The sequence below is a fragment of the Triticum dicoccoides genome, chromosome 5B (genome assembly GCF_002162155.2).
Source record: "Triticum dicoccoides isolate Atlit2015 ecotype Zavitan chromosome 5B, WEW_v2.0, whole genome shotgun sequence".
Taxonomy (NCBI): Eukaryota; Viridiplantae; Streptophyta; class Magnoliopsida; order Poales; family Poaceae; genus Triticum; species Triticum dicoccoides.
In genome coordinates this window covers 280,830,957-280,845,605 of record NC_041389.1, presented here as the reverse complement: position 1 = coordinate 280,845,605, position 14,649 = coordinate 280,830,957, and positions in this window count along the sequence as shown.

The window sequence follows — 14,649 nt, the reverse complement described above, 5'->3', positions numbered from 1 at the left end:
GGCAAAAGTGTGTGCCTGAGGATCCAGTTGATGGTTGGTAGTCCTGACAGAAGGAAATGTATAGATCCAAACTTGTGTGTTTCAATAGCAGCATATGGGATCTCCTTGTACATGTGTGCCATAGTGTTGTGATCCATCCTCTTCTTGGCATAGACATCCAAGTCATCCTCTTTCTCCTTTGGTGCATTGGTCAGATTGGCCCATTCTTCAATAGTAGACTGGTACCTTGTACCTTCAGACATCCATACTATCCTGCCATCTGGATAGAAGTGTGCTGTGGAGTAGAATTGCATTATGAGCTCATCATTCCACTTTGTGAGCTTCTGCCCAACAAACTTATCCACTCCACAACCCTTGAAACTGTCAAACACTGCAGGGTAGTTTTCTTCATTTTTACTTGATGTATTTCCAATCTACCCATCTCATATCACAGACTATTGGTTTCTTGTCTAGCAGCACTGTCTCATAGAAATCTTGATGTTCCTTTGTATGGAACCTGTAGTCCACATCATTTCTCCTCCTGAATGCATAAGGATCAGTCAACCTCCACTATCTGAGTCATGCATCCTTTTTCAGCTTCATGTTCTCAGCAACAGGATGAGCATCGTTATGATCTGGAATTTTAGGCTTCAACTTACTCAGAACATGCTCTTCATCTTCTTCCTCTTCAGCAACAACTTCAGGCACTGGGGCCTTGTTCTTCTCAGCAGCTGGGATGTTCATGGTATTCCTCTTTGGTGCAGTCTTGGGCTTGGAAGCAGCCTTAGATGCTTCTTTGGGCTTTGATGAAGCAGCCCCTGATTTGATGGCATCACCCATGTGCTTCTGAGCTTTGGGAGCTGGAGCAGCAGCCTCTTCTTCTTCCTCTTCCATCATGGAAGGCTTTCCAACAACCCTGGCCATGGTCTTCTTGACCCTTTCCTTCCTCTTCTTTTCAATCACTTATGGCTCCTTGGGTTCTGATCTCTCAGTTTCCTGAGTTGATGCTCTGACTTTTAGCATAGGAGTCCTCTTGGCAGGGACTTTCCTGTTCAGTCCTGGCTTGGTGGCTGCAGCAGTGCCACATTCCTTCTTGAGCACTTTCCTGGATGTGGCTTCATCCTCTTCTGCCACATAGTCTTCATCCTCTGAGTCTGAAGTTTTCTTCTTCCTGTTCCTGGTGGCAGCTTTGGGCAAGTTTCTTGGGGTGCTCCTGCTGCCATCAGCTGAGGAACTAGAGGGACTAGTGCCCTCACTCATAGGAACCTGCTCCTCTTCCCTGTTCTGGTTGTCACTCTGATCAGACATGTTGCAAACACTGACTGCTGACCCTGTGAATGGATATAGATGAGATAGAGGGGATGAGCATCACAAAAATACATAGGTTTTTGCAAAAGATTGAATTAAAAACTTAGTTTTAGTTTTCCACAGAAAGCATTTCGGATCAACCGATTTGTAAACTCGGTGATACCGAAGAAGCTTTAGGAACCTAAACTAGTGAACTCGGTCAGACCGAGTCATAGTTCGGTGGCATCGAGATTGCTAGGGTTTCACAAAGTTCTGAATTTGGTCACACCAATTTGCAATTCTCGGTCAGACCGAAAATTACATGTGCAATGGCCTTGGCCAAATCGGTGGAACCGATTTCTACAACTCGGTGGATCCGAGATGGTTTCGGCGGAAACCTAACCCTAAATTTTCAATCCAAACCTAATCTACGGATTGTTTTGACTAGATGAGATAGTTTCAATCATGGCAAGATTCATGGCGAACACAATGTGCTAAGAATCAGATAGGGATAGCACAATGATCAAGTCCATACCCTAGCTCGGCGATGGACTCGCTACGGCGGCAACGGCGGTGTTGATTCCCGTTGATGGCGGTGGAGACCAGCGGTGGGAGGCGGCTGGCGACGAGGAGGACGATCCGGAGACCCTGGAGGCAGAGCGGGCTGAGCGCGGGCGAAAGTGTTCGGAGAAAAATTCCAAAATTTTGCCTGTGGGTATATAGAGCCCGACCCTGTCGGTGTGACCGAGTGGAACAACTCGGTGGCACCGAGATGCATTACTGCAAGCAGTTACTGCAACTCGGTGAGACCGAAATGTTCAAATCGGTTGCACCAAGATTGAAAACCTAGATCGACTTAGTGATCTCGGTATGACCAAAATGGAAGAATCGGTCAGACCAAAACACACAAAGAAGTTTTGGAAGTTTAAGTCCATGACGAATCGGGGACTCCGAGTGCTCCTCACACAGAGTGGTTCAAATCTGACTTGATCAAATTTTGTGATGTAGCATGAATAGAGTTTGAGACAAGAAAAGCATAGATAGCTAGAGAAGGTTCTTAGGCATTCTTGTCCATCCACTTGGCAAAAGGAAAAAGGAAACCATCCAAGCAAAAATACAAGTGGATGTCCTCGAATGAGTATAATATGCAACCAAGATGCTCACACAATAAAATGACAAACGAAATATGTGGCAAAGCATGCACAACCAATTCTAGCATCTATCAAGCAATTGGCGATGACTAGGTCATCTATATATGAGTATATTGACTTAGGAGTCAAATGATAACATTTGATCATAGGTCATACTCATCGTTTAAGCTCAAGTGGGGTTACCACTTTTACATAAAGCATTGATGTGTTCACACCATTAGAGTTGCTTTAGCTCAATTCTTAGAGTAAAGCTTCCCCTAGATGTGAGATCCCCCCTTAGAGGGATTAACTCACCTTGGGTTTTGTCGATGATGAATTCATGTAGGTGTTGAAGATGTGGATGCTCAATGTTGATGTAGACCATTTGGAGCAATCCTTTGGAGTGAGTTGCACTTTCAATACCTACACGGGTTAGTCCCACAAGGAACAAACAAGGATATCCATAGACATAGAGTGATGCACACACAAGATGATGTCTATGAAAGCATTAGGTTACCTTGTCCCTTGTCTTACCAACAAGAGGGTTTGTGACTCCTTGAACTAGTGCAAGATGTGAAAGTTGATTGCACTTGTCCTTGCCAAAATGATGTGAGTGAAGAATGTTGGCGGAGTCACCCTCAAGAACTCTCTAGTTCTTCTTCTTCGGGATCCACACCATGTTGATGGGAATCCTTGGAGTTGTAGTCGTACTTGATGAAGTAGAACTTGACGTAGTCTTGGGAACCCACTTGACCAAGGCCTTGGGAGCTTCTTCAAATGCATCAATCTCCTCTTGAAGCTCATCCTTGCCTTTTTGCTTGTGGTCTTGTGGTGGAAGATCATCTTGAGCTTGTGTCCCTTTGAAGGAATTAGGATCATACTTCTCTTGTTGAGGAGCAAACTTCGTCTTGGGGTATTGATCTTCTTCCCACTCAACTCCATTGGCATTGAACTTTCGTTCAAAACCAACACCTTGGTTCTTCCGATGCCTTCCTTGCTTGCGTACAATTTCCTCGAATTGCTTACTCCCGGCAAGGCTCTTGTAAACACCTTTCTCTATAATTCCCTTTGATAAACTATTTTCTTGCTCAAGTGTAACTTGGCTAAGAGAATCATTAGTGGAATCAAGATAAGTACTAGAAGCAACAACATTGGATTTAGCATGATTATTGTTACTACTAGATGAAGAATCCTTCTTGTTTTTGTTACTAGACATGACTTGAGGCATGTAAGTAGATAAGAGTAAACGCTTGGCAATGTAAGAAGAACTTATCTTGCGAAGTTCATCATTAATTGCATTTAAGAACTCATGCTCTTGCTCAAGGTTGAGCTTTTCAAAGCGTAACTTCTCATGAGTCCTTAAAAGTTCTCGATGATCCCCTAAGATAGTTACATGAGCTACCTTAAGAGTGTTTAGTTCTTTAGTTAGAAGCTCAATCTTCTCCTTATCATCGTCATTCATTTTATCTTGATTAGCATGATTAATTGACGTTTCATCATAGTATTCATCACTAGAGTTGTCAATAAGTAAATCATCATCACCTAGCAAGTCATCTTCATCACTATTGAAATCAACGTACTCAGGGTGTGTTACCTTTGGGCCTTTAGCCATGAAGCATCTTCCAAGTCCTTCATTTGGTGAATCAAATATGTCATGGGAGTTGGTTGACACAAGTGCTAGACCGGCAACACCTTCATCTTGAGTATGTTCAGAGTCGGAGTGATAGCTTCTCTCAGAGTGATGTTCAGAGTCGAAACCGGATACCCATTCACCAGCATGAGCTTGATGTCTTCGTTTTGTGTAGCTCCCTGATGACTTGTCCTTCCTTTCTGAATCCTTGCTTCTCTGGGATGTTCTTCATTCATAGCGATCATCTCTACTCCTTCTCTCTCTTGGAGGTGATTCTTCTCTTCTACTTCTCCTCTTAGGTGATTCTTTTCTTCTTTTGTAGGGAGCCGTACACTCATTGGAATAGTGTCCGGGTCTTCCACAGTTGTAGCAATTTCGCTATCGACTGGAAGATCTTTTGTCATTGTAGGACCTTGACTTGGAACTTCTTTCCTTGCTTCTACTCTTGTAGAATTTGTTGAAGTTCTTCACCATTAGGCTCAATTCTTCATTGAAGGTTTGTTTCTCACTTGATGATGTGGGAGCTTCACATGAGGCTTTGTAAGCACCACTTGACTTGTTGTGCAGCTCCTCCTTATCCTTGAGTGACATCTCATGAGCAACAATTCTTCCAATGACCTCCGTTGGCTTAAGATTCTTGTAATTGGGCATCATTTGGATCAATGTGCACACGGTATCATATTTTCCATCCAAGGCTCTTAGGATCTTCTTGATGATGAATTTGTCAGTCATCTCTTCACTTCCTAAGCCGGCAATCTCATTTGTGATGAGAGCAAGCCTAGAGTACATTTCAGCGATGCCTTCACCATCCTTCATCTTGAACTTGTCAAGTTGACTTTGAATCACATCCAATTTGGATTCCTTGACGGATTCAGTACCTTCGTGCATATCAATCAAAGTGTCCCAAATTTCATTTGCATTCTCAAGACGGCTGATTTTGTTGAATTCTTCGGGGCACAATCCGTTGAAGAGGATATCACAAGCTTGAGCATTGTATTGCAGCATCTTCAACTCATCCGTGCTAGCTTCACGGTTCGGTTCTCTCCCATCAAAGAATTCACCTTGCAAGCCAATACACACAATAGCCCAAACGACGGGGTTATGTCCGAGAATATGCATTTTCATCTTATGCTTCCAACTAGCAAAATTAGTACCATCAAAGTAAGGACCTCTACGGTGGTAGTTTCCCTCGCTAGACGGCATACTCTCCTAGGTTGTGAAACCAAGGCTATGACCACCAACAACTATGGAAATCAAAGCAAATGGAGACCAAGGCTCTGATACCACTTGTAGGATCTTGAAGTATGTCTAGAGGGGGGGTGATTAGACTACTTGACCAAATAAAAACTTAACCTTTTCCCAACTTTAGTCTTTGGCAGATTTTAGCACAAGTCAAGTAATCTTAACACAATTCAAGCAAGCATGCAAAGAGTATATGAGCAGTGGAAAATAAAGCATGCAACTTGCAAGAATGTAAAGGGAAGGGTTTGGAGAATTCAAACACGATTTGGAGACACGGTGATTTTTGAGCCATGGTTGCGATAGGTGGTGCTATCGTACATCCACGTTGATGGAGACTTCAACCCATGAAGGGTATGGCCGCGCAAGTCCACGGAGGGCTCCACCCAAAAGGGTCCACGAAGAAGCAACCTTGTCTATCCCACCATGGCCGTCGCCCACGAAGGACTTGCCTCACTAGCGGTAGATCTTCACGAAGTAGGCGATTTCCTTGCCCTTACAAACTCCTTGGTTCAACTCCACAATCTTGTTGGAGGCTCCCAAGTGACACCTAGCCAATCTAGGAGACACCACTCTCCAAGAAGTAACAAATGGTGTGTTGATGATGAACTCCTTGCTCTTGTGCTTCAGATGATAGTCTCCCCAACACTCAACTCTCTCTCACAGGATTTGGATTTGGTGGAAAGAAGATTTGAGTGGAAAGCAACTTGGGGAAGGCTAGAGATCAAGATTCATATGGTAGGAATGGAATATCTTGGTCTCAACACATGAGTAGGTGGTTCTCTCTCAGAAATGGTAAGTTGGAAGTGTAGGTTTGTTCTGATTGCTCTCTCCACAAATGAATAGGAGGTGGCGGGGTATATATAGCCTCCACACAAAATCTAACCATTACACACAATTTACCAATCTCGGTGGGACCGAATCAAGAAACTCGGTCAGACCAATTCGGTAAACCTAGTGACCGTTAGGGTTTTCGCTGGGACCGACATGTAACTCGGTAGGACCGATATGGTTAGGGTTAGGGCATAACGTAATCTCGGTGAGACCGATTAGACAAACTCGGTGAGACCGATTTTGGTAATAAGCTAACCAGAGAGTTGGTCAGATAAACTCGGTGGGACCGGTTCGCTCATTTCGGTGGGACCGAAATGTTACGAAAGGGAAACATAGAGTTTACATTGCAATCTCAGTGGGACCGATCGCTCATCTCGGTGGTACCGAAACGTTACTAAGGGAAACAGAGAGATTACAATCCCATCTCGGTGAAACCGAGATCCCTATCGGTAAGACCGATTTGCCCAGGGTTTGTGGCAGTGACTATGACATCTGAACTCGGTGGCGCCGGATAGAAAGAATCGGTGGGGCCGAGTTGGACTTTAGGTTTAGGTCATATGTGGATGTGAGAAAGCAGTTGAGGGTTTTGGAGCATATCACTAAGCACTATGAAGCAAGAACCTCATTAAGCAACACCTCATCCCTCCTTGATAGTATTGGCTTTTCCTATAGACTCAATGTGATCTTGGATCACTAAAATATAAAATGTAGAGTCTTGAGCTTGAAGCTTGAGCCAATCCTTTTATCCTAAGCATTTTGGGGGGTCCACTTTTCTCATCCATGCCATGCCATTCATTGAGCTTTCCTGAAATATTTATCTTGGAATAGTATTAGCTCAATGAGCTATATGTTATTAGGAATTACCAAAACCACCTAGGGATAGTTGCACTTTCACCATCCTTTGTGTGGAGATCGGGGGCGCGCGATGGTTAACTCCTACCAACCTTCCCCCTAGGAGTATGCATGTAGTACTTTGTTTCAAGGTCTAATAAATTTTTGCAATAAGTATGTGAGTTCTTTATGACTAATGTTGAGTCCATGGATTATACGCACACTCATCCTTCCATCATTGCTAGCCTCTTCGGTACCGTGTATTGTCCTTTCTCACCTAGAGAGTTTGTGCAAACTTCGCCGGTGCATCCAAACCCCGTGATACGATACACTCTATCACACATAAGCCTCCTTATATCTTCCTGAAAACAGCCACCATACCTACCTATCATGGCATTTCCATAGCCATTCCGAGATATATTGCCATGCAACTTCCATCATCATCATATACATGACTTGAGCATTCATTGTCATATTGCTTTGCATGATCGTAAGATAGCTAGCATGATGTTTTTATGGCTTGTCCATTTTTTGATATCTTTGCTATGCTAGATCATTGCACATCCCGGTACACAGCCGGAGGCATTCATATAGAGTCATATATTTGTTTTAGATATCGAGTTGTAATATTGAGTTCTATGTAAATAAAAGTGTGATGATCATCATTATTAGAGCATTGCCCCAGTGAGGAAAGGATGATGGAGACTATGATTCCCCCACAAGTCGGGATGAGTCTCCGGACTTTATAAAAAAAGAAAAAAAAGGAGAGAGGCCAAACAAGCCTAAATAAAAAAGGGGGGCCAAAGAAGCCCGCAAAAAAAGAGAGAAAATAAAAAAATGAGAGAAAAAGAGAGAAGGGGCAATGTTACTATCCTTTTACCACACATGTGCTTCAAAGTAGCACCATGTTCTTCATATAGAGAGTCCCTTGAGTTATCACTTTCATATACTAGTGGGAATTTTCATTATAGAACTTGACTTGTATATTCCGATGATGGGCTTCCTCAAATGCCGAGGTCTTCATGAGCAAGAAAGTTGGATGCACACCCACTTAGTTTCCAGTTTGAGCTTTCATACACTTATAGCTCTTAGTGCGTCCGTTGCATGGCAATCCCTACTCCTCGCATTGACATCAATTGATGGGCATCTCCATAACCCGTTGATTAGACGCGTCGATGTGAGACTTTCTCCCTTTTTGTCTTCTCCACACAACCTCCACCATCATATTCTATTCCACCTATATGCTATATCCATGGCTCACACTCATGTATTGCATGAAAGTTGAAAAAGTTTGAGAATACTAAAGTATGAAATAATTTCTTGGCTAAAACCAAGGTTGTGCATGATTTGAATATTTTGTGTGATGAAGATGGAGCATAGCCAGACTATATGATTTTGTAGGGCTAACTTTCTCTGGCCATGCTGTTTTGAAAAGACATGATTGCTTTATTAGTACGCTTGAAGTATTATCATTTTTATGTCAAATGATAGATTATTGCTTTGAGTCACTCGTGTCTTAATATTCATGCCATGATTAGATATATGATCAAGATTATGCTAGGTAGCATTCCACATCAAAAATTATCATTTTTATCATTTACCTACTCGAGGACGAGCAGGAATTAAGCTTGGGGATGCTGATACGTCCCCGTCGTATCTATAATTTTTTATTGTTCCATGCTAATATTATTCAACTTTCATATACTTTTGGCAACTTTTTATACTATTTTTGGGATAACATATTGATCCAGTGCCCAGTGCCAGTTCCTCTTTGTTGCATGTTTTATGTTTCGCAGAAACCCCATATCAAACGGAGTCCAAACGGGATAAAAACGGGAGGAGAATATTTTTGGAATATTTGTGATTTTTGGGAAGAAGAATCAATGCGAGACGGTGCCCGAGGGGGCCACGAGGCAGGGGGGCAGGCGCGCCCCTGACCCTCATGGGCACCCCGCAAGGTGGTTGATGCTCTTCTTTTGCCGCAAGAAAGCTAATTTTCAGAGAAAAATCTAGGCGAAGGTTTCAACCCAATCGGAGTTATGCATCTCCGAATATAAAAGAAACGGTGAAAGGGAAAAATCCAGAAAAGCAGAAACAGAGAGAGACAGAGAGATAGATCCAATCTCGGAGGGGCTCTCGCCCCTCCCACGCCATGGGAGCCAAGGACCGGAGGGGAAACCCTTCTCCCATCTAGGCAGAAGGTTAATGAAGAAGAAGAAGAAGGGGGGCTCTCTTCCCCTTGCTTCCGGTGGCGTCGGAACGCTGTCGGGGGCCATCATCATCACCACAATCTTCACCAACAACTTCACCGCCTTCATCACCAACTCTCCCCCTCTATGCAGCGATGTAACCCCTCTCTTACCCGCTGTAATCTCTACTTAAACATGGTTCTCAATGCTATATATTATTTCCCAATGATGTATGGCTATCTTATGATGTTTGAGTATATCTGTTTTGTCCTATGGGTTAATTGATTATCGTGATTGGTTTGAGTTGCATGTTTTATTATTGGTGCTGTCCTATTGTGCCCTCCGTGTCGCGCAAGCGTGAGGTGATTCCCGCTATAGGGTGTTGCAATATGTTCATGATTCGCTTATAGTGGGTTGCTTGAGTGACAGAAGCATAAACCCGAGTAAGGGGGTTGTGGCGTATGGGAAAAAGGGGACTTGATGCTTTAATGCTATGGTTGGGTTTTACCTTAATGATCTTTAGTAGTTGCGGATGCTTTCTAGAGTTCCAATCATAAGTGCATATGATCCAAGAAGAGAAAGCATGTTAGCTTATGCCTCTCCCTCAAATAAAATTGCAATAGTGATTACCGGTCTAGTTATCGATTGCCTAGGGACAAATAACTTTCTCGTGACAAAAAGATCTCTACTAAAACTAACTTAGTCGTGTCTTCATCTAAGCAGCCCCTACTTTTTATTTACGCGTTCTTTATTATCTTGCAAACCTATCCAACAACACCTACAAAGTACTTCTAGTTTCATACTTGTTCTAGGTAAAGCGAACGTTAAGCGTGCGTAGAGTTGTATCGGTGGTCGATAGAACTTGAGGGAATATTTGTTCTACCTTTAGATCCTCGTTGGGTTCGACACTCTTACTTATCGAAAGAGGCTACAATTGATCCCCTACACTTGTGGGTTATCAGGCGACAACACCTATAGCTTGGGAGCTATTTTGGCTCGTCGCCTCCATCTTAATAAATCCCAGGGTAAAATACATGGTGGGATTTTTGCCACTCGTTTGGCAATCACTTCGAGGTTGCGATACGCCCTCATGATGTCCCTCTTACCACAGTTTACCTAGACCGTGCAGCCATGCATCACCATCACTTTCTTGCACATGATCGCCCTGATCTTGCCATTCCTTATAACTTGGTCTTGTTGGAAATATGCCATAGAGGCAATAATAAATTAGTTATTATTGTATTTCCTTGTTCATGATAAATGTTTATTATCCATGCTATAATTGTATTGATAGGAAACTCAGATACATGTGTGGGTACATAAACAACACCATGTCCCTAGTAAGCCTCTAGCTAACTAGCTCGTTGATCAATAGATGGTTACGGTTTCCTGACCATGGACATTGGATGTCATTGATAACGGGATCACATTATTAGGAGAATGATGTGATGGACAAGACCCAATCCTAAGCCTAGCTCAAAGATCGTAGTTCGTATGCTAAAGCTTTTCTAATGTCAAGTATCATTTCCTTAGACCATGAGATTGTGCAACTCCCGGATACCGTAGGAATGCTTTGGGTGTACCAAACGTCACAACGTAACTGGGTGTCTATAAAGGTGCACTACAGGTATCTCTGAAAGTGTCTGTTAGGTCGGCACGAATCGAGACTGGGATTTGTCACTCCGGTTAACGGAGAGGTATCTTTGGGCCCACTCAGTAGGACATCATCATAATGTGCACAATGTGACCAAGGGGTTGATCACGGGATGATGTGTTGCGGAACGAGTAAAGAGACTTGCCGGTAACGAGATTGAACAAGGTATCGGCATACCGACGATCGAATCTCGGGCAAGTACAATACCGCTAGACAAAGGGAATTGTATATGGGATCGATTGAGTCCTTGACATCGTGGTTCATCCGATGAGATCATCATGGAACATGTGGGAGCCAACATGGGTATCCAGATCCCGCTATTGGTTATTGACCGGAGAACGTCTCGGTCATGTCTGCATGATTCCCGAACCCGTAGGGTCTACACACTTAAGGTTCGATGACGCTAGGGTTATAAGTGAAGTTTGTATGTGGTTACCGAATGTTGTTCGGAGTCCCGAATGAGACCCCGTACGTCACGAGGAGTTCCGGAATGGTCCAGAGGTAAAGATATATATGTGGGAAGTCCTGTTTTGGTCACCGGAAAAGTTTCGGGTTTTATCGGTAACGTACCGGGACCACCGGGAGGGTCCCGGGGGTCCACCAAGTGGGGCCACCATCCCCGGAGGGCTGCATGGGCCAAGTGTGGGAGGGGACCAGCCCCAGGTGGGCTGGTGCGCCCCCCACAAGGGCCCAAGGCGCCTAGGGTTTGGGGAAGGGGGCGCACCCACCTAACTTGGGGGGCAAGTTTCCCCTCTCCCCCCCTTGGCCGCACCCTAGATGGGTTTGGGCTGGCCGCCGCCCCTAGGGGTGGAACCCTAGGTGGGGGTGCAGCCCTCCCTCCCCCCCTATATATACTTGAGGATTTTGGGGCTGCCAACAGATAAGTTTGACCTCTCCCTGGCGCAGCCCTACCTCTCTCCCTTCTCCTCTCCCGCGGTGCTTGGCGAAGCCCTGCAGGATTGCCACGCTCCTCCATCACCACCATGCCATTGTGCTGCTGCTGGACGGAGTCTTCCTCAACCTCTCCCTCTCTCCTTGCTAGATCAAGGCATGGGAGACGTCACTGGGCTGTACGTGTGTTGAACGCGGAGGTGCCGTCCGTTCGGCACTAGGATCTCCGGTGATTTGGATCACGACGAGTACGACTCCTTCAACCCCGTTCTCTTGAATGCTTCCGCTTAGCGATCTACAAGGGTATGTAGATGCACTCTCCTTCCCCTCGTTGCTAGTTTCTCCATAGATAGATCTTGGTAACTCGTAGGAAAATTTTGAATTTCTGCTACGTTCCCCAACAGTGGCATCATGAGCTAGGTCTATTGCGTAGATTCTATGCACGAGTAGAACACAAAGTAGTTGTGGGCGTTGATTTTGTTCAATATGCTTACCATTACTAGTCCAATCTTGTTTCGACGGTATTGTGGGATGAAGCGGCCCGGACCGACCTTACACATACTCTTACGTGAGACAGGTTCCACCGACTGACATGCACTTGGTGCATAAGGTGGCTAGCGGGTGCCAGTCTCTCCCACTTTAGTCGGAACGGATTCGTTGAAAAGGGTCCTTATGAAGGGTAAATAGCAATTGGCATATCACGTTGTGGTTTTGCGTAGGTAAGAAACGTTCTTGCTAGAAACCCATAACAGCCACGTAAAACATGCAAACAACAATTAGAGGACGTCTAACTTGTTTTTGCAGGGTATGCTATGTGATGTGATATGGCCAAGAAGAATGTGATGAATGATATGTGATGTATGAGATTGATCATGTTCTTGTAATAGGAATCATGACTTGCATGTCGATGAGTATGACAACCCGCAGGAGCCATAGGAGTTGTCTTTATTTATTGTATGACCTGCGTGTCATTGAACAACGCCATGTAATTACTTTACTTTATTGCTAACCGGTAGCCATAGTAGTAGAAGTAATAAGTTGGCGAGACAACTTCATGGAGACACGATGATGGAGATCATGATGATGGAGATCATGGTGTCATGCCGGTGACGATGATGATCATGGAGCCCCGAAGATGGAGATCAAAAGGAGCAAAATGATATTGGCCATATCATGTCACTATTTTGATTGCATGTGATGTTTATCATGTTTCTACATCTTATTTGCTTAGAACGACGGTAGTAAATAAGATGACCCCTCATTAAAATTTCAAGAAAGTGTTCCCCCTAACTGTGCACCATTGCGAAAGTTCGTCGTTTCGAAGCACCACGTGATGATCGGGTGTGATAGATTCTTACGTTCACATACAACGGGTGTAAGCCAGATTTACACACGCAAAACACTTGGGTTAACTTGACGAGCCTAGCATGTACAGACATGGCCTTAGAACACAAGAGACCGAAAGGTCGAGCATGAGTCGTATAGTAGATACGATCAACATGAAGATGTTCACCGATGATGACTAGTCCGTCTCACGTGATGATCGGACACGGCCTAGTTGACTCGGATCATGTAATCACTTAGATGACTAGAGGGATGTCTATCTGAGTGGGAGTTCATTAGATGAACTTAATTATCCTGAACATAGTCAAAAACCCTTTGCAAATTATGTCATAGCTCGCACTTAAGTTCTACTGTTTTAGATATGTTCCTAGAGAAAATATAGTTGAAAGTTGACAGTAGCAATTATGCGGACAGTAGAAGGCTTATGTCCTTAATGCACCGCTCGGTGTGCTGGACCTCGAACGTGGTGTTGGAAATATGCCCTAGAGGCAATAATAAAAGCATTATTATTATATTTCCTTGTTCATGATAATTGTCTTTTATTCATGCTATAACTGTGTTATCCGGAAATCGTAATACACGTGTGAATACATAGACCATAACATGTCCCTAGTGAGCCTCTAGTTGACTAGCTCGTTGGTCGACAGATAGTCATGGTTTCCTGACTATGGACATTAGATGTCATTGACAACAAGATCACATCATTAGGAGAATGATGTGATGGACAAGACCCAATCCTAAGCATAGCACAAGATCGTGTAGTTCGTTTTGCTAGAGCTTTTTCAGTGTCAAGTATCTCTTCCTTAGACCATGAGATCGTGTAACTCCCGGATACCGTAAGAGTGCTTTGGGTGTACCAAACGTCACAACGTAACTGGGTGACTATAAAGGTGCACTACAGGTATCTCCGAAAGTGTCTGTTGGGTTGACACGGATCAAGACTGGGATTTGTCACTCCGGTTTACGGAGAGGTATCACTGGGCCCACTCGGTAGTGCATCATCATAATGAGCTCAGAGTGACCAAGTGTCTGGTCACGGGATCATGCATTATGGTACGAGTAAAGTGACTTGCCGGTAACGAGACTGAACGAGGTATTGGGATACCGACGATCGAGTCTCGGGCAAGTAACATACCGTCTGATAAAGGGAATTGTATATGGGGTTGTTCGAATCCTCGACATTGTGGTTCATCCGATGAGATCATCGAGGAGCATGTGGGAGCCAACATGGGTATCCAGATCCCGCTGTTGGTTATTGCCCGAGAGCCGTCTCGGTCATGTCTACATGTCTCCCGAACCCGTAGGGTCTACACACTTAAGGTTCGGTGACGCTAGGGTTGTATGAATATGAGTATGCAGTATACCGAATGTTGTTCGGAGTCCCAGATGAGATCCTGGACGTCACGAGGAGTTTCAGAATAGTCCGGAGGTAAAGAATTATATATAGGAAGTGGTATTTCGGCCATCGGGAAAGTTTCGGGGTCACCCGGTATTGTACCGGGACCACCGGAAGGGTCCCGGGGGTCCACCGGGTGGGGCCACCCATCCCGGAGGGCCCCATGGGCTGAAGTGGGAGGGGAGCCAGCCCATAGTGGGTTGGTGCGCCCCCCTAGGCCCACCCCCTGCGCCTAGGGTTGAAAC